Here is an 18,694-nt window from a genome sequence, read left to right as displayed (position 1 = left end):
TATATATATATATATATATATATATATATATATAAATGCTAAAATTTGTGACATGTAACGATGGAAGTGTATTTACATGAGAAAATAGCTACATAAATGGTCATATATGGAAACAAGTGTACATGAAGGGATCCACATGTATATACATAAGTATATATATATATAGATATAGATATATCTACATTATTTACACCTATATATATATGTACATAGATATATATATATATATACATAGGTATATGTACATATAATGAAAAAACATATATAATAATTGAAATTACATATATAATGGGTAGATATATATATCAGAAAATACAGTATATATACAATTTATGTACATGATTTCACAAGGCTATAATTCTCAAATTACAAATAGTTTTTCAGCAAAATTTAGCATGAAGCTTCCCTATATATCAATAAAAAAGCATGCCAAAGAGGGTCTAGAGATCATGAATGGATATGGATATATTCATCCATGAATATGGCTCATTCTCAAGATTGTGTACCTGCAGAAGAAGAGATGGGTAAAGTGCAGGAAATGTACTGTGGAAGCACCATGGGCTGTTTCAAGAATATTGTGAAAAGGCTGTGAAAAGCTTAATGAAGAGATGAAGATGTTGTGGAATACATGCATATAATAGGGAATATAGTTAATTATGGAGGAACAGGCAACACATGACTGGAATGTGATGGATATCTACCTAGAAAATATCTACATGAATAGGCTATACATGATGTAGATGACTATGCAAAAGCTAATATATTCTAATCTACAAAAATTTTAGGCTGAAAGTATGTGGCTGAAGGTCATAAATAAAGAATTTCTTCATTCTCCTGTAACTAGCTAAATTACAGTCATTCAGTTAGATTGATATAAGTTGATGACTTACGATAACTAAATACAAAATCTGAGATAATAAGATGGGCATCATTCAAATAATGTATACAAGATGTTAGGTAGGCAATGGAAAGCATATTGGGCATATTCTGAACATCGTTTGTCTTTTACAAGCTCCTAAGATCAACAACAGTATTGCATAACATAACTGGAACAACTGTCGCTGCATATCGTACATAAGAGAATCGAACTGCTGTAGCTGCATATCATACAATAGAGAATCAAATTTAGAGTGATGAGAAATGAAACATGTCGAAACAGAAACAGAATTAGCCAAATGTTGTCACAACAGCGTGCCAACTTCCACTGATTGTGTGATCTTCTCCTTGTCATTGTACCACCTTGATTAAAATAAATAGCAACTCCAGTAACCCGGTCTGCTGTCATGGAACTACTTTAGATTGATGTGTGAGGATGCTGCACTATGACAAATGGTAGGCTGGTGGAATTTTCAGCATAATTGGCACGAAATCCTGTTGGCACTCCGATGTGTCATTCATGGAAATCCAAATTATTGAACTCCATTGCATCCAATTCCAAGTGCTATGTTGAAGTAGAAATAGGCAATCATGTCCTGCCTGTGCTGCTGTGTCTGAAACCTTAAATGTCTTTGAAATTTCCTTGATCTGCTCAGCTAGCTCCTGCCGTTTCTGATTAGCGTGATTCAAAGGAGATAATGTGTCCTAGAATATGATTGTTGCAACCAATCTCACAGATGGGATGATGGCTGGATCTCTTGCTGGTGGGCTGAAGAAGATGCAACCACCTGATAGATCCCCTACGGCTGGGTTGAAGTGGATGGGGATGGACAGCAGTTGGCTGAGCTGAAGGAGAGGTGAAAACGCTGGCTCTCCTGCGGCTGGGCTGAAGTGGAGGTGAAAATGCTGGCTCTCCTGCAGCTAGGCTGAAGAAAAGGTGAAGCCAGCTGCTGGATCTTCCTGCTGATGGGCTGAAGAAGGGGCAGCAACCTTTGAAAAAAGCTAGATGGAGGAAATGGCCGGCCCAGAAGGGAAAAGCTCCACCCCCTTGTGAATCCCTTGCAATCAAAACCAAAGAAAACCCTCAATCAGCCTCCCTACTTCCTCCTCTCCTCCCCCCTTTTCGATAAAAAATCCTCCCTTTTTAAAAACCTTCAGCCCCTTGAAGAAAAACTAAGCCTCCTTTCATGAGGTTCCGTTACATCTTTTGAAATTTGAAACAATCGTTTTCAAGAGGGGCGCATCCTATGTTTTTCAAAATTTCATTTCATTTACCTAAGTTTTAGGTAAAATGAAATTTATTAATTTTTTTTTTAGGGAAGTTCGGTTGTGCCATTTAAGGCTGTTTTTTTAAAAAAAAAAAAATCTTATGCAAGCAAATAAATAAAAAGAAATAAAAAAATGAATAATGAAATAAATGAGAGGCTTTTATGGAAATGCCACCTCAACCCACTTTTAAAATCCTTTTGAAAAATAAAGTTTTATTTTGTTTTGGCAAATCTTTTATTTTCAATTGGGGTGCCACATGTGTGTGGGCCCACTAACTAAAAAACAAAAAAAATAACATTAAGAAATTAAAAAGAAGAATTTTTCAATTGCTGCGATCTCCGAGTGGGTCCCGCTTGAAAACAAGAAACTTACCTGAGAGTCTGAGTGTGATGCTAGTTCAAAGGCGACCGCTCCATTTATTTGAAAATAAAAACAGAAGAAATAACTTCTTTTTTTTTAGATTTTTTATAATACAAGATAAAACTTTGTTTGTTTTCAAGAATTTGGAAAAATTGGTTTTTCAGGGCAAAAATATGGATAAAGAAAATACAGAAATTTTGTAAAGAGATTTAAAATCTTTTTGCAAAAAGTTTTGAGATAAAATCTTTAAAATCAATATCCAAATATCCATATTATTTTCCTGAGATAAACTTTTGTAATTAAAAAGTCTTGGGGGTAAAATGGGAAAGATTGACAATTTTGAAGACCCAGGGTTTTGAAAATCAATTTTGAAAAGTTTAAAAATCAAATTTGGATTGAAAATTTTGAAAATCAGGAGTTCTGGACCTCGACATGACATGTTGTGCAGTGAAATGATATGAAATGTTCATGCAATGCTATGCAAAGACATGTTCTATGAAATGTCATTCTGAGTCTAGAATTGGAAATTCTAACTTCTTGTCAGGAATAGGATTTTGAAAATTTGCAGTTTGAAGATATCTCTGAACCTAAATATAGAAATTTCGAGGCTCAAGAATGAAATTTTAGACTTTCTGCAAGGTCTAAACTCAGAAAATGACCATTTTGCCCTTCATTGCTTCCGGAGAACTGAAATGTGATAATTGGTAGAGATGTCAGGAAGGTGAGTGAAAATTTGGGGTGTTTACATATGCCCCTCTTTGCTACTAAGCCGGCTTATGGCCGAGCTTAGTGGCAAAAAAAACACACCAAATTTGGGCTATATAAAAATGCCCCAGTTAGAAGGATCTGACTGGGTATGAAGAAATTAGCACGAGAAAGATGGTAGATATGAAAATGGAGAACGAGGAGGAAGATTCACTCTGTGGTGGTGAAGTTCAGGTTTTTGCCCTTAACCTGGATGGGACAGAAAATGCTTCGCATGGGAAAAGCTCAGGTTTAACCCTTAACCTGATTGAGGAATGAAATATCCTATTGAAATGAGATTCAGGTTTGTACCCTTAACCTGATCGGGCAGGAAGTGAAACACCTCATTGAATGAGGCTCAGGTTTGTACCCTTATCCTGATCGAGCGGAAAATGGAATACCTCATCAAAGGAGGCTCCGGTTTGTACCCTTGTCCTGATTTGGCGGAAAATGGAATACCTCATCAAAGGAGGCTCAGGTTTGTACCCTTATCCTGATTGGGCAGAAAATGGAATATTTGGAAGGTGAATAAGATAACTTTTCTTGAAGAGGAACGAGGCGATGAAAATGGAATTGTAAGAGGCAATCTTGGAAGATGGTCAAGACGATCTGGTGAATTTTTCATCAGTGTGAAATATGAATATGGTAAGGAGTAAGATGACTCTTTTGACAACGCGAAAGATGGATATGACAATCTTTTGACAAGAATAAGGTAACTCTTTCGAAAACGCGAAAGACAGACAAGGCAAACTCTTTCAGAGAAGAGTAAGGCAACTCTTTTGACAACGCAAAAGATGAATAAGGCAATTTTTCCAACGAAGAATAAGGCAACTCTTTCGGCAATGCGAAAGATAAACGTAGGCGATCCAAAGGTACAAGGCGATTCTTTCGATAATGTGAAAGATGTCAAAGGCGATCCAAAGGAACAAGGTGATTCTTTCGACAATACGAAAGATGACAAAGGTAATCCAAAGGAACAATGTGATTTTTTCGACAATGCGAAAGATGACAAAGGCGATCCAAAGGAACAAGGCGATTCTTTCGACAATACGAAAGATGACAAAGGCAATCCAAAGGAGCAAGGCGATTCTTTCGACAACGCGAAAGATGACAAAGGCAATCCAAAGGAGCAAGACGATTCTTTCGACAACGTGAAGGATGACAAAGGCAATCCAAAAGAGCAAGGCGATTCTTTCGACAATGCGAAAGATGACAAAAGGCAATCCAAAGGAGTAAGGCGATTCTTTCGACAATGCGAAAGGTGACAAAGGCAATCCAAAGGAGCAAGGCGATTCTTTCGACAACGCGAAAGATGACAAAAGGCAATTAAAAAAAGTAAGGCGATTCTTTCGAAAACACGAAAGATAACAAAGGCAATCCAAAGGAGTAAGGTGATTCTTTCGACAACACGAAAGATGCCAAAGGCAATCCAAAGGAGCAAGGCGATTCTTTCGACAACACGAAAGATGCCAAAGACAATCCAAATGAGCAAGGCGATTCTTTCGACAACGCGAAAGATGACAAAGGCAATCCAAATGAGCAAGGTGATTCTTTCGACAACGCGAAAGATGACAAAGACAATCCAAATGAGCAAGGCGATTCTTTCGACAACACGAAAGATGACAAAGGCAATCCAAAGGAGCAAGGTGATTCTTTCGACAACACGAAAAATGACAAAGGCTATCCTTTCGGAGAGAAGGCTAATCTTTCAACAACGTGAAAGATGATAAAGGGTATCCTTTCGAAGATAAGGCTAATCTTTCAACAATGTGAAAGACGACAAAGAAAAATCTCTCGAAGGGGTCAAGATGATCAATATGGACATCAAGCTTTCACTTAACGTCAGGATAGCTAGAAAATATTGTCAAAATGTTGAAAATTTTGTTGATTCAAAATAATTGAAAATGATGCTCATTGTTGTGAAAATATTCTTTATTACCTCCAAACAGAATTGACTTCATAGAATCAAGATTTTGAATCCAAATTACTTGCGATTGACCTTCTTCAAAGAAGTTATCAATTTCCTTGATATGAACAGGAAAGTGAGAATTTAATATTATGAAAGAAATTGATGAAAGAATATTGATAATAGAATTTCACAAATTTAAAGAAGATTCTTGATAGATTTGGCAGTTTGATATCCTGAGAACTTCTCTCATGATAATCTTTCTGCACTCTTTTGGGCTTCGGGAGAGTTTATTACATCATCATTTATTTTGGAGATGTCTTGACTTTTCTCTCTTTATTTTTCCTCTCTTACTCTCTTTTTGGAAGGGTACGTTACAAACTCCTTCAACTTGGAGATGTTTCAATCCTTCTTTGACGATATTGGCTCATGGGTTAGAGATCTTTAGATGATAGCGGAAATTAAATATCTTTTAGGGATTGTCAGGAGGTTCATCGCATCTGCCTTCATCTCGACAGTGCTTTGGACTTTCCCTAGAAGGATCCATCACAAACTCCGTCATCTTGGAGATGTTTTGAATCTTCTTTGGCCCCGGAGGTCTACTCGCTTAATTCGCCTTCATCTTGACGACAAGTGAGAGATCCCTTTTGCGGATACTTAATTGCAGCTTAGGTGATTCTGAGGAGACAGGGTTTTGATGAATACTCTATTTTTCTAGCACTCAGGATATTTCCACTGCCTCATCTTTACAAGAATAATCTTTAGAGATGTGCCATAACTGCGATCAATATCAATCATTCGTGGCTTTGCAATAACATTGAATCTTCTTTTCTGGCCATATCGAGGATTTATCCTTCATTCTTTTGGTTGGCCAATAGAAAGAATTTGGATTTTGTATCCTTCTTCACAAAAGCTTTGCCTTTTTGGAAGTAATACTGAAGGTAAACTGAGGTAAAAATTTGTGCAATAAAATTCTGAAATCAACTGATAATTTATTGACAAATTGACAAAGTGTTCTTGAAAGCCTTAGTAAAAGAGATCGCTTGACATCCGAGTTGACACATCCCTGACGATGGTACTCAATTTCGAAGGTAAATCCAATACGAAGTTGGAATTTTGAAGGTAAGTCCTGGCATAATGCTGGATTTTGAAGGTAAGCCTAACTCCAAAGCTGGTTTTGAAATACCATCCGAATCAAGACTCAGGTTTTACAAGGAAAGTTGGAATATTCGAGTCAAAAACTCGAGCCTTCAAAGGAAAGCTAGGAAGTTTGGTTTCTAATGAGATAAAGTTTGGGTCGAAACCCAAATCTTAAAAGGAAAAACTAGGCCAATTCAGATTTTTGAGTCGAAACTCAAATATTCAGAGGAAAGCTGGAAAGTTCAGATTTTGAAGGAAAGAAAACTTGAGTTAAAACTCAAATCTTCGAAGGAAAGCAGGAAAGTTCGAGTCAGGGCTCGAATCTCAAAAGGAAACTGAAAAGTTTAGATTTTGAAAGAAAGAAGATTTGAGTTAAAAACTCAAATCTTCAAAGGAAAGCTGGAAAGTTTGAGTCAGGGCTCGAATCTTAAAGGAAAATCTTTAATCAGAAGATTGAATTTTTGAAAATCGATAGTGCGAGAGCTGGGATTGGAAGTTTTGAGAAGGGCCTGTTCGAGGACTGGATTATTTGAATTGCAATGAAAAAGACCATCATATTTAGATGTATGTGGTCTGATTTTCAAGATTAACCCCTTATCCTGAACGGGGATATGAATAGAAATTGGAGAATTTTAGGGAAATCATGAAAAATGATTCAGGTTTATCCCTTAACCTGAAGGGGAAGAAAATGAATGCAGAATTAATGCAAAATGAAATACAAATGCACATGAAATGTAAATGAATACAAAATTAATGCAAGTGGGTGCATATACATGCAAAATGAGAGATTGGTTTATCCTGTCTGCATACATGATGTTTTGAGATAAAGATAGTTTTTTCAAAAAAAGTGCCCCAGTGTAACTAGGGAGGAAAATTTTGAATACAGAGAAGGATAATCGAGGACTAAGGTGACAGGCTTCTTGATTGAGAGACATCCTCAAGGTCATTCCTCACAAGAGACATATTGTGAAAAGGAAAGAGACGCAAATAAAATGGTGCCAAACTATTAGCAAATTTAATAATTTTATTGATGCTTAAAAATCAAAGAAAGGAAACAAAATTATATTATCCCTTTGAAATGATAAAAGCAAAATGAGAAGTGAGAAAGTGCTTGCACATGGGATCTTTAAAGTAAAAGGAAAATGTTATTTTGAAAGTGAGAAATCATTTTGGGAAGAAAATCAACTGCAAGGTTGATTTTGAAGAATGATCAGTGTGAGAGCTGATCTTTGAAAGGGAAATCAACACGAGGGTTGATTTTGAAGAGAGATCATCATGAGGGTTGATTTTGAAAATGAATTGGTTTAACACTAATTTTGGAAAGAAAATCAATACAAAGGTTGATTTTAAAAGATAATGGTTCGAAACCAATTTAAGAAAAGAAGATCACCGCGATGGTTGATTTTTGAAAAAGATTGGACCGAAATATTAAACTTTTGGGTGATCATAACGAAGATGTTTGTAGAAAATTTAAAAAAAAAAATCATGATTTTTGAAAAACCCTCATAGGTAATTTCATTTCTCTCATGAATGATGTTGGGATTGCCCCTCATCCTGAAAAGAATGGGAATTTAATGTGGCTTAATAGAAGCTGATGGCAAAGAAGTTTTTTTTTTTTAACGAAAATGTTAAAAAGGTGCCCTAATGGGGCAAAAGAAAGAAGTATTGGATGAAGAAAGTTGACATTTTATTGATAAGCAGAACTGATAACAAAAAGACTGCATATTTATAAGCACTCGACCAAAAGGTTGCAAAAACTGGACTGACTTGCTCCTACGAGGTGACTGGCAAAACAAAAGGAAGAAAGGAGGGAACTTTGACACCAACTTTCTGAATGATCTGGGAAAGGCTCGGTCAGGATGGCCAGCTCGTCTTCTTCTTCAGCTTCAGCGAGGAGGCTTTTGTCAATGCAGTCCTGAACAATATTTTTGAAGACAAAACAATGATCGATGTCATGCCCTACTGCCCGATGGAACTTGCAGAACTGATTCATGAACCTTCCCATGATGGTGGGAGGAGTTGTGGCTTTTGGGAGCTTCACTAATCCCTTGGTCAACATGAATTCAAGGGCTTCTTCGAGTGTTTGTTTGAGAGGAGTGAACACACGATCATTACTCCAACCTTCACGCTTTATCTTTTCCTTTTGTGGAAAGTTGGGCTGAGATAGCTTGCTATTCTGTTTTTCCTCTCGATCTGCATGGTTGCCCTTACTACTTTTGTTATAATTGCGGCTGATGTTGGCGGAGGAGGCGAAATTTCCCTTTTTTTTTAATCTAGATTGTTCTTGACGAGGGTGATACCATCATAGACATTGTTCTCTATTCCCATCTTGAGCCATTCGGCTCGTTCAATGAGTTCAATGAAAGACTTGGATGGTGAGGTAGAAATGAGACTCCTCAAAGGCTGTGAAAAGTTGTTGAGGATCAGTGATAAAGCATGTCTCTCTGATATAGGATCCCTCATTTTGTTGCAGGTCTCTCTCCATCTGCGAACGAAGTCCTTGGCTTTTTCACTATCTCCCTGCTTCAGATTATAGAGGTGATTTAACGTTGGTCGTGCTTCAGTATTGAACAGAAATCGCTCGATGAATAGATTGACCACCTTATCGAATTCTTGCAGTTCGATTGGATTGATATGCTCAAAGTACCACTTGGCGGCAGTGCCTTCTAAGCTACGGGGAAAACAGAGAAATAGGGCTCTATTGTCTCTCTTGAATTTGGAGCATTCGGCGAAGAACATGGCGAGGTGGTCTTTGGGATCACCAGAACCGTCGAACTTGATGAATTTATGAGGCAGATTTTCCAGATCTTCGTCTCCTTCTAGGCCATCATAGAAGTCCTCGCTTGTGAAGACTTTCTTGCCCTTGTCGCGAGCTTGCATGTCTTTAACAACTCTGGCCATTTCTTTGAACTGTGTCTGCAAAAGCTTTTCTGCAACTTGACCTTTTGATTTGTGACTCCTCCTTTGTTCTTGGCTATGTTTCTGAAATGCCGGAGGTACCTCATATTCTTCCTCAGTGTCTTCCGCTGATTCTGATTCATCTAAAATTTCCTCCGGCTGAACTTGCTTCTTGGAAGTCTTCTTATCCTTGTGCTCGTGGAACCTCTCTCTGAATGTATTCTTTTCTGAACTGGTCCCGGGCTGCTCGTTCATCATTTTGGTCATCATTTTTTGGAACATGGCATACATCTGTGGGTCTATGACATCCTCCTCTTGCTGCTAATCTTGACTTTCGGGGGGATCCATTTCTCCTTCTGAGGCTGAGGAGTGTTGTGGTGATGAGGTTCTTCTTCCTGACCTTGTTTGAACCATCAAATGTTGCGGATGCTCTCTGTAGGATAAAGTCTTGATTAGACTCTAAGGAAATTTTGGATTGGGAGGAAAATGATTATTGATGATATGGTAGACAATTGGAAGAATATCCCATTACTAGGGATGGAATTGCTGCTGAAATCACGACAATCGTGTTGTCATTCTTTATAAGAGAAATAAACAACAGAAAATGTGCCTTGTTACCAAGGCGAGGTCGTCAACCATGAGGAAAACACCATTTTTGAAGGAAAGAGATATCTCTTGGAAAAAAACAATCCGCAAACGGATTTAGAATAAGGAGAAGGCAAGTGGGTAAACAATTTTCACCGCAATAGTCAAGGTATGCGAGGAAAATAAGGCGAAGAATTTTGCAAATAGACAAAAGGATTGAAAATCCAATGAGAGAAAATATATGATTTTGGAAAATTGCAGGCAGGATTAAAATGCAGCTGAAAATTCAAGATCCAGTAGAACGGGAGAATGAAAAATCACCTGGAGTTTTGAAAGAAATTGGATATTTGGGAAAATCATCCATGGTTTGAGAAAATAAAAGGAAAAGATGAGAAATATGGGTATTTGAAAATATTTTTGGGAAAAATGTGAGAGGAATAAAGGTAACATACAAACAATCACATCCTGCACAAACATTTATGCACATACACCACTCCCTAAAAGGCTGACTCTAGATGCATCATTTTGAAAAACAACTGTAGGACTCTAATCCTAATTCTAGGTTCAGATCATCTTTGTCCAATTCAGTTATGCAGATATACCCGAATCGAAATCCGAGGTACGTGGCATATAATTTCAACTCCGATTCTAAGGTAAGGTTTTCCAACATCCTTGAGCGCCTACCGATATACTTCAGACTGTGGCCTGCGGTACGTGGTAGGGGGGTGTTAACCCAAATAAGTGGCCCAGTTGTGAGGCTTTGTCCCGAACTAGGGTTCTGGAAGAGAGCCCAGCAACGTGAAGACCGGGTAATGATAGGTAAAGGGGTTTGAAAAAATGATCACATGCAAGAAATAGAGGGCTCTAAATCCTAGAGAGATAGATTTTAAAAAATCTTTGAAGAAGCATACATTGTTTGCATTCAGATCCTAAATTGAGGAGAGTCGTGTTTACACCTAAGTCTATGTGAGCATAAAAATATCTCCTCAATCTGGTCCTACCAAACCATGCCTAAGCTATATGCAGTCAATGTCAGCTAGGTCAGAATCTAGGCTCCTAGGTTCATATAATAGCAAAAGTAAAGAGCTGACACTTTGTGAACATAATTTCGACAATTGAACTAAATCAAGCACATTTTTTATCGGAAAAGGACAGGTCCCATCACAGTCGCCAAACCTGTTATCATCGCAAAATTTTTCCCTCTTTCCTTCCCTGCGGAAGAGAGAGGAAAATGCTTTCGCGAGTCAAACTTGACCAGATTTTGGAAATTGTTTTGAAATACTTGCCTCCGTTTTAAAAATAGCAGGAAAATCCATGGGATGGGGCTCGACCTGTCGGTACAAGGTTTGACCGTTCCTGCCGCCTTTAACAAGGGTAATCGAACCAAGGACCAAAAATGTGCTTGACTTAGTTAAATTATCGAAATTGTGTTCTATCCTAAATGCACAGAGAATTCAGGCATGTGCTATGAGATTTTGTAAAATATAAATTGGAAAACTATGATGTATGCTTAGAAAACATTTGGAGTTGAAAAGCATTTCTCTGGAAAAAGATGGAAATCAACCTCTCAAGGGACTCAGATGAAAGAATTGGGAAATCACCAGAAAGTTTATGAAGTTTTGGGAAAATAATGCATGGATGAAAATCCTAGGAAAATGGAGAAGGTTCTTGAAAAAAAGATGAATATTAGAAAAAGAAAATATTTATCAGGAAAACTCTGATTTTAAGAATTTTCTTTGGAAAATGATGGAAAATTTATAGGAAAGCTCTTTGGAGATGGAAAGTCAAAACTTAGGAAATTGAAATCCTGAGAATCTTGTCATTGAAATATCTGAAAATCAACTTTGATTCTTGAGAAAGATGAGAAATTCCCTTTGAAAAGAATCTTAAGAAAATAACATTTTCAGGGAAAATCACGGGAAAACTTTGACTTGGGAAATCCAATCTTCGAGAATCTTCATAGTTTCTTGAGGAATCGATTTTTCAGAGAATGGAATTTTCTTGAGAAAATCATGAGAAAAGCAGATGATGCCATTATGCAGATGATTTGAATGAATGAATGCACTTTGAAAAGATTTTCTGAGAAATTTGTTGGAAAAATGTGTATTAAGTCAAAATAAATCCTTCACATATTCTGACTGTGGCCATGAATATGTTCAGAGTTTATTTGAGTTAATTCACAATATTTTTGAAAATTAGAAATATGATGTGCATTTTTAAGATAGCCTAAGAGTGTAGGCTCAATGTGACTGGTAGAAAGATGATGGATCTGGGTCTCCTCCATATTTCGACTAGGGCCGTAAATATGGACTCCACCGAGTTCATCAACTCTCTAAGAGTTGGTGCACGTGCCATTCGTGTACATCCACGGTGATTTTGGGAAATGAGATATATGAATCATAGAATCAGGATATTGCATAAATCAAACTACATGAGATGCATCCTAATCTAAGCAGTAAAAGTAAATATTATTCCAAGTTTGATTATTACATCTCTGATATAAATAAAAAGTACGTAGTGTAAAAGAATACCATTCCTCTAGATTTTCCTGCAAAATGAGAATTAGTACCAGATAACCAAGGAAATGGGTATATAGATAACCTGTATAACGAAGATATATATATATATCTAAATGCTAAAATTTGTGACATGTAACGATGGAAGTGTATTTACATGAGAAAATAGCTACATAAATGGTCATAAATGGAAACAAGTGTACATGAAGGGATCCACATGTATATATATAAGTATAAATATATATATAGATATATCTACATTATTTACACCTATATATATATATATATATATATATATATATATATATATATATATATATATATATATACATAGGTATATGTACATATAATGAAAAAACATATATAATAATTGAAATTCCATATATAATAGGTAAATATATATATCAGAAAATACATGATATATACAATTTCTGTACATGATTTCACAAGGTTACACTTCTCAAATTACGAACAGTTTTTCAGCAAAATGTAGCATGAAGCTTCCCTGTATATCAATAAAAAAGCATGCCAAAGAGGGTCTAGAGATCATGAATGGATATGGATATATCCATCCATGAATATGGATCATTCTCAAGACTGGGTACCTACAGAAGAGGAGATGGGTAAATACATAACATACACAATGTGCAGGAAATGTACTGTGGAAGCACCATGGGCTGTTTCAAGAATATTGTGAAAAGGCTGTGAAAAGCTTAATGGAGAGATGAAGATGTTGTGGAATACATGCATATAATAGGGAATATAGTTAATTATGGAGGAAAAGGCAACACATGACTGGAATGTGATGGATATCTACCTAGAAAATATCTACATGAATAGGCTATACATGATGTAGATGACTATGCAAAAGCTAATATATTCTAATCTACAGAAATTTTAGGCTGAAAGTATGTGGCTGAAGGTCATAAATAAAGAATTTCTTCATTCTCCTGTAATTGGCTGAATTACAGTCATTCAAATAGATTGATATATGTTGATGACTAAGGATAACTAAATACAAAATCTGAGATAATAAGATGGGCATCATTCAAATAATGTATACAAGATGTTAGGTAGGCAATGGAAAGCATATTGGGCATATTCTGAACATCGTTTGTCTTTCACAAGCTCCTAAGATCAACAACAGTATTGCATTACATAACTGGAACAACTATCGCTGCATATCGTACATCAGATAATCGAACTGTTGTAGCTGCATATCATACAATAGAGAATCAAATTTAGAGTGATGAGAAATGAAACATGTCGAAACAGAAACAAAATTAGCCAAATGTTGTTACAACAACGTGCCAACTTCCACTGATCGTGTGATCTTCTCCTTGTCATTGTACCACCTTGATTAAAATAAATAGCAACTCCAGTAACCCGGTCTGCTGTCATGGAACTACTTTAGATTGATGCGTGAGGATGCTGCACTATGACAAATGGTAGGCTGGTGGAATTTTCAGCACAATTGGCACGAAATCCTGTCTGCACTCTGATGTGTCATTCATGGAAATCCAAATTATTGAACTCCATTGCATCCAATTCCAAGTGCTCTGTTGAAGTAGAAATAGGCAATCACGTCCTGCCTGTGTTGGTGTGTCTGAAACCTTAAATGTCTTTGAAATTTCCTTGATCTGCTCAGCTAGCTCCTGCCGTTTCTGATTAGCGTGAATCAAAGGAGATGATGTCTCCTGGAATATGATTGCTGCAACCAATCTCACAGATGGGATGATGGCTGGATCTCTTGCTGGTGGGCTGAAGAAGATGCAGCCACCTGCTAGATCCCCTGCGGCATGGCTGAAGTGGATGGGGATGGACAACAGTTGGCTGGGATGAAGGAGAGGTGAAAACGCTGGCTCTCCTGCGGCTGGGCTGAAGTGGAGGTGAAAATGCTGGCTCTCCTGCAGCTAGGCTGAAGAAAAGGTGAAGCCAGCTGCTGGATCTTCCTGCTGATGGGCTGAAGAAGGGGCAGCAACCTTTGAAAAAAGCTAGATGGAGGAAATGGCCGGCCCAGAAGGGAAAAGCTCCACCCCCTTGTGAATCCCTTGCAATCAAAACCAAAGAAAACCCTCAATCAGCCTCCCTACTTCCTCCTCTCCTCCCCCCTTTTCGATAAAAAATCCTCCCTTTTTAAAAACTTTCAGCCCCTTGAAGAAAAACTAAGCCTCCTTTCATGAGGTTCCGTTACATCTTTTGAAATTTGAAACAATCGTTTTCAAGAGGGGCGCATCCTATGTTTTTCAAAATTTCATTTCATTTACCTAAGTTTTAGGTAAAATGAAATTTATTAATTTTTTTTTTAGGGAAGTTCGGTTGTGCCATTTAAGGCTGTTTTTTTAAAAAAAAAAAAATCTTATGCAAGCAAATAAATAAAAAGAAATAAAAAAATGAATAATGAAATAAATGAGAGGCTTTTATGGAAATGCCACCTCAACCCACTTTTAAAATCCTTTTGAAAAATAAAGTTTTATTTTGTTTTGGCAAATCTTTTATTTTCAATTGGGGTGCCACATGTGTGTGGGCCCACTAAATAAATAAATAAATAAATAAATAACATTAAGAAATTAAAAATAAGAATTTGCCAATTGGTGCGATCTCCGAGTGGGTCCCGCTTGAAAACAAGAAACTTACCTGAGAGTCTGAGTGTGATGCTAGTTCAAAGGCGGGTCCTGCTCCATTTATTTGAAAATAAAAACAGAAGAAATAACTTCTTCTTTTTTTTTTGAAATTTTTATAATACGAGATAAAACTTTGTTTGTTTTCAAGAATTTGGAAAAATTGGTTTTTCAGGGCAAAAATATGGATAAAGAAAATACAGAAATTTTGTATAGAGATTTAAAATCTTTTTGCAAAAAGTTTTGAGATAAAATCTTTAAAATCAATATCCAAATATCCTTATTATTTTCCTGAGAAAAACTTTTGTAATTAAAAAGTCCTGGGGGTAAAATGGGAAAGATTGACATATTTGAAGACCCAGGGTTTTGAAAATCAATTTTGAAAAGTTTAAAAATCAAATTTGGATTGACAATTTTGAAAATCAGGAGTTCTGGACCTCGAAATGACATGTTGTGCAGTGAAAAGGATTTTGAAAATTTGCAGTTTGAAGATGTCTCTGAACCTAAATATAGAAATTTCGAGGCTCAAGAATGAAATTTTAGACTTTCTGCAAGGTCTAAACTCAAAAAATGACCATTTTGCCCTTCATTGCTTCCGAAGAACTGAAATGTGATAATTGGTAGAGATGTCAGGGAGGTGAGTGAAAATTTGGGGTGTTTACACTATGTGGATGACATCCTGGTCAAATCTAAAGAAGAAGAGGATCATCTCGATGCTCTTGGTCAAGTCTTTGAAAGACTTATTCTCTATAAATTAAAGCTCAACCCTCATAAATGTGTTTTGGGAGTAGAGTCTGATAAGTTACTTGGTTTCATAATTAGCAAGAAAGGAATAGAGGTAGATCCTGCTAAAGCAAAATCCATCATTGATATGCTGCCTCTAACAAATCTCAAAGAGCTGTGAAGCCTCCAAGGGCACATTCAGTCTATTCGGCGATTCATCTCCAATTTGGCAATGAGATGCGAACCATTCAATCATCTACTAAGGAAAGGAGTGAAATTCGAATGGGGGCCAGAATGTCAGCAGTCATTCGAACGCATCAAGCAATATCTTCTTAATTCACCTATTCTGAAGCCGCCAGAATTAGGGAAGTCTCTACTATTTTACATCTCTGTCAATCAAAACGCCTGCGGCGGATTTTTGACACAGTATAAAGAAGGCAGCCTGATAGAACATGCCATTTACTATGTGAGCAAAACTTTTATCGATTATAAAAAGAACTATTCTCAGATGAAGAAGACTTGTTTAGCTCTGGTTTAGATGTGCCAGAAATTGAGACACAACTTATTGACATCTGAAGTCATATTCTTATCAAAGCTCAATCCTCTCAAATATATCCTTGAGCAACCATACCTCAGCGGACGGGTTTCCAAATGGCAAGTCTTTCTAATGCAGTATGACTTAGAGTATGTTTCTTAGAAGTCGATCAAAGGTCAGGCCATCGCAGATGTGATGTCCCAAACCCCGACCTCGTAAAAACCTTTGGTTTTTTAGCACAATTTTTTTTTTTGAAGATAAGTAGTTTGAAGCCAATCAGCGGAAGTACAAAAGGAAAATAGGGGTAACATGAAGGTCGCAAGTCTGAGCGAGCCACAGTAAGGAAAAACAACCCACAAGTCGAAACAAAGTGCAATTCATTACCATAATGTTTGTAATATTACAAAATGAGACTGGGTACAAAAAAGAACAATCTCTCAAAAAGAGAGGAAAAACCCCTCAAACCCCAAAACCAGAAGAAGCCAGGATCCGCTACTAAGTGTGGGTCTCAAGCCTCCTTTTGTGCGTCGTCGCGTCGGGCTGCGTCTGCTCGTCACCTGTATCCCCATAAAACGGGGTCAAAACTCTTTCGAGTTGGTGAGACAACCCATCCTTACATTATCATTTTTATAGAAAAGCATACAATAAGCAACCTAAGTAACAGGCTATCTCTAGCATAAGGGAACAATTAGAAACATTTAAATAACAGTATATGTGCATGTCAGGTAGGTGCAAGTGCTACAAGACTGTACAACTACAAAGGAGTAACAAGTGCAACAAAACTAAAACTATGTAGTAAAGTACAACAACTAACAGAAGTACAGGCAGTGCTAAAGCAAAGACAAGTAACCATCTACTGTACGTTAGTCTGTTTGGTTAGTACTTATGTTCTTCTTTTTACCTCCTTTGGGTACGCGAAGGAAAACCCTCGAGTTCTGTGAGACATGCACCCGACGTCTGTTATTCAGTTTCTAGTGTGGTAACCGGGGATGCTACAGACCGAGAAAACCACCTACGGACAGCACGCAACCAGCAGAAATCTTTCGCAGGGGCAAAGGATTGCAATTCGTACTACTGCAGTAGCAGAGGTCCCTAAAGAGGGCAAACCTTGACCTCCCTAACTCAGAGTGACTGGAGGTCAAAGGGCTCTGTGGCTCCTCGAAAGAACAAGTCATAGTAACGACATGTCACTCGGGGTTGTACCATTCACGCTCTCCCTAGGTGACCAAATTATGAATGGGGCGCAACAGGTTTATCTTATTTAGGCTCAATCTTCAAGTCGTACCTCCTCTCGAGGTTGTTGTGCCTCGTGGTCCCCGCGGGGTACGCAAACGAGGACTTGGCCTTCCCATTCATGTGCTTAGCCTCACACGGCCACCACGAGCACATCGCTTGTGAAGACGATATAATACCATGTTTATTTTATGCCTAGGGTGACACAATATGTGAGCCCACTCTCACGAACCCGGGCCATTGCCCGTAGACTCCAATCGAGTCCCAAAACCTCAATAGGTCAAAAGTGTCGTACCCTACAGTGTTTTCAGTTTCTTTCAAGTGTATGTCATGTCGAGTGAAAAGAACGCCTCTGGTGCATCGTATGTCCATCGACATACGAATGAGAGTCAAACAAGAACATACTCGACAACCAAGCATCAGTGACATACGTGTCAGGATGTGTCAACGTGCACATGCGAAACAGGAAAAACCACAAAGATGTGATTTTGCACAAGTATTGTGCTATGAGCGACGATACGTCCATAAGTATGTAAAGTGGCACAAATCACAATTTTAAGTGGCACAAATCTCAAAATACATATACAATAGCTACTATATATGTGAGGGGTGTCGAGAGCCTTGAATACGTATCTTTCCAAATACGCGTATTCTAAACCTCGTATCGCGGCAAATCTTGCGTAACGAAACCTTCTGCGAAGGTCCTTCATGAAACTGACACACGCAAGTGTCAAGAGCGAGATCTAACATAATCCCCTACGTGTGATAATTATGTTAGCATAACCAATTACGTAGCCGCACTTTGCCCGCGCAAACGGGGCCCCAACAAGACTAAGTGCCGGAAGGGGGTCTGACGAAAACAAGCGAGGTACACGCAAACGAGTAAAGGGACATATGTCATGACTCAACCACCTCGCTGCCAGGGTGGTCAGCAGGGTATGAGCATCAAAAAATCCGCGACCGCAACGACATTGTTGCTTAAAAATGCGCATTCTCCCTTAACAAGCTAATTTTCGCTTGGCGGCGACGAGAGAAACGATTGCCGCCATCGGAGGACTTCCGCGGGAACTTTAATGGGCGACATGTCGACCCATACGGGTCCTCCTAGTGGTGCAAACCACGAGTCGGGGGTCCAGCTCATGGCTGCCCAAGGGTAGCAAGGTTGCCGGGTGCCGATCTTGGCGCCAAAGGAAGGAGCAAGGTCCATGTGGGGCCTGCTGCGACAGGGCCACTAGGCCCACAACCATCTTGGTCTGCACCCTACGTGCAGACCAAGCACTACTAGGCT

This window comes from Nuphar pumila, chromosome 8 (genome assembly GCF_984573655.1).
Source record: "Nuphar pumila chromosome 8, dmNupPumi1.hap1.1, whole genome shotgun sequence".
Taxonomy (NCBI): domain Eukaryota; kingdom Viridiplantae; phylum Streptophyta; class Magnoliopsida; order Nymphaeales; family Nymphaeaceae; genus Nuphar; species Nuphar pumila.
This window is presented reverse-complemented; position numbering follows the sequence as displayed.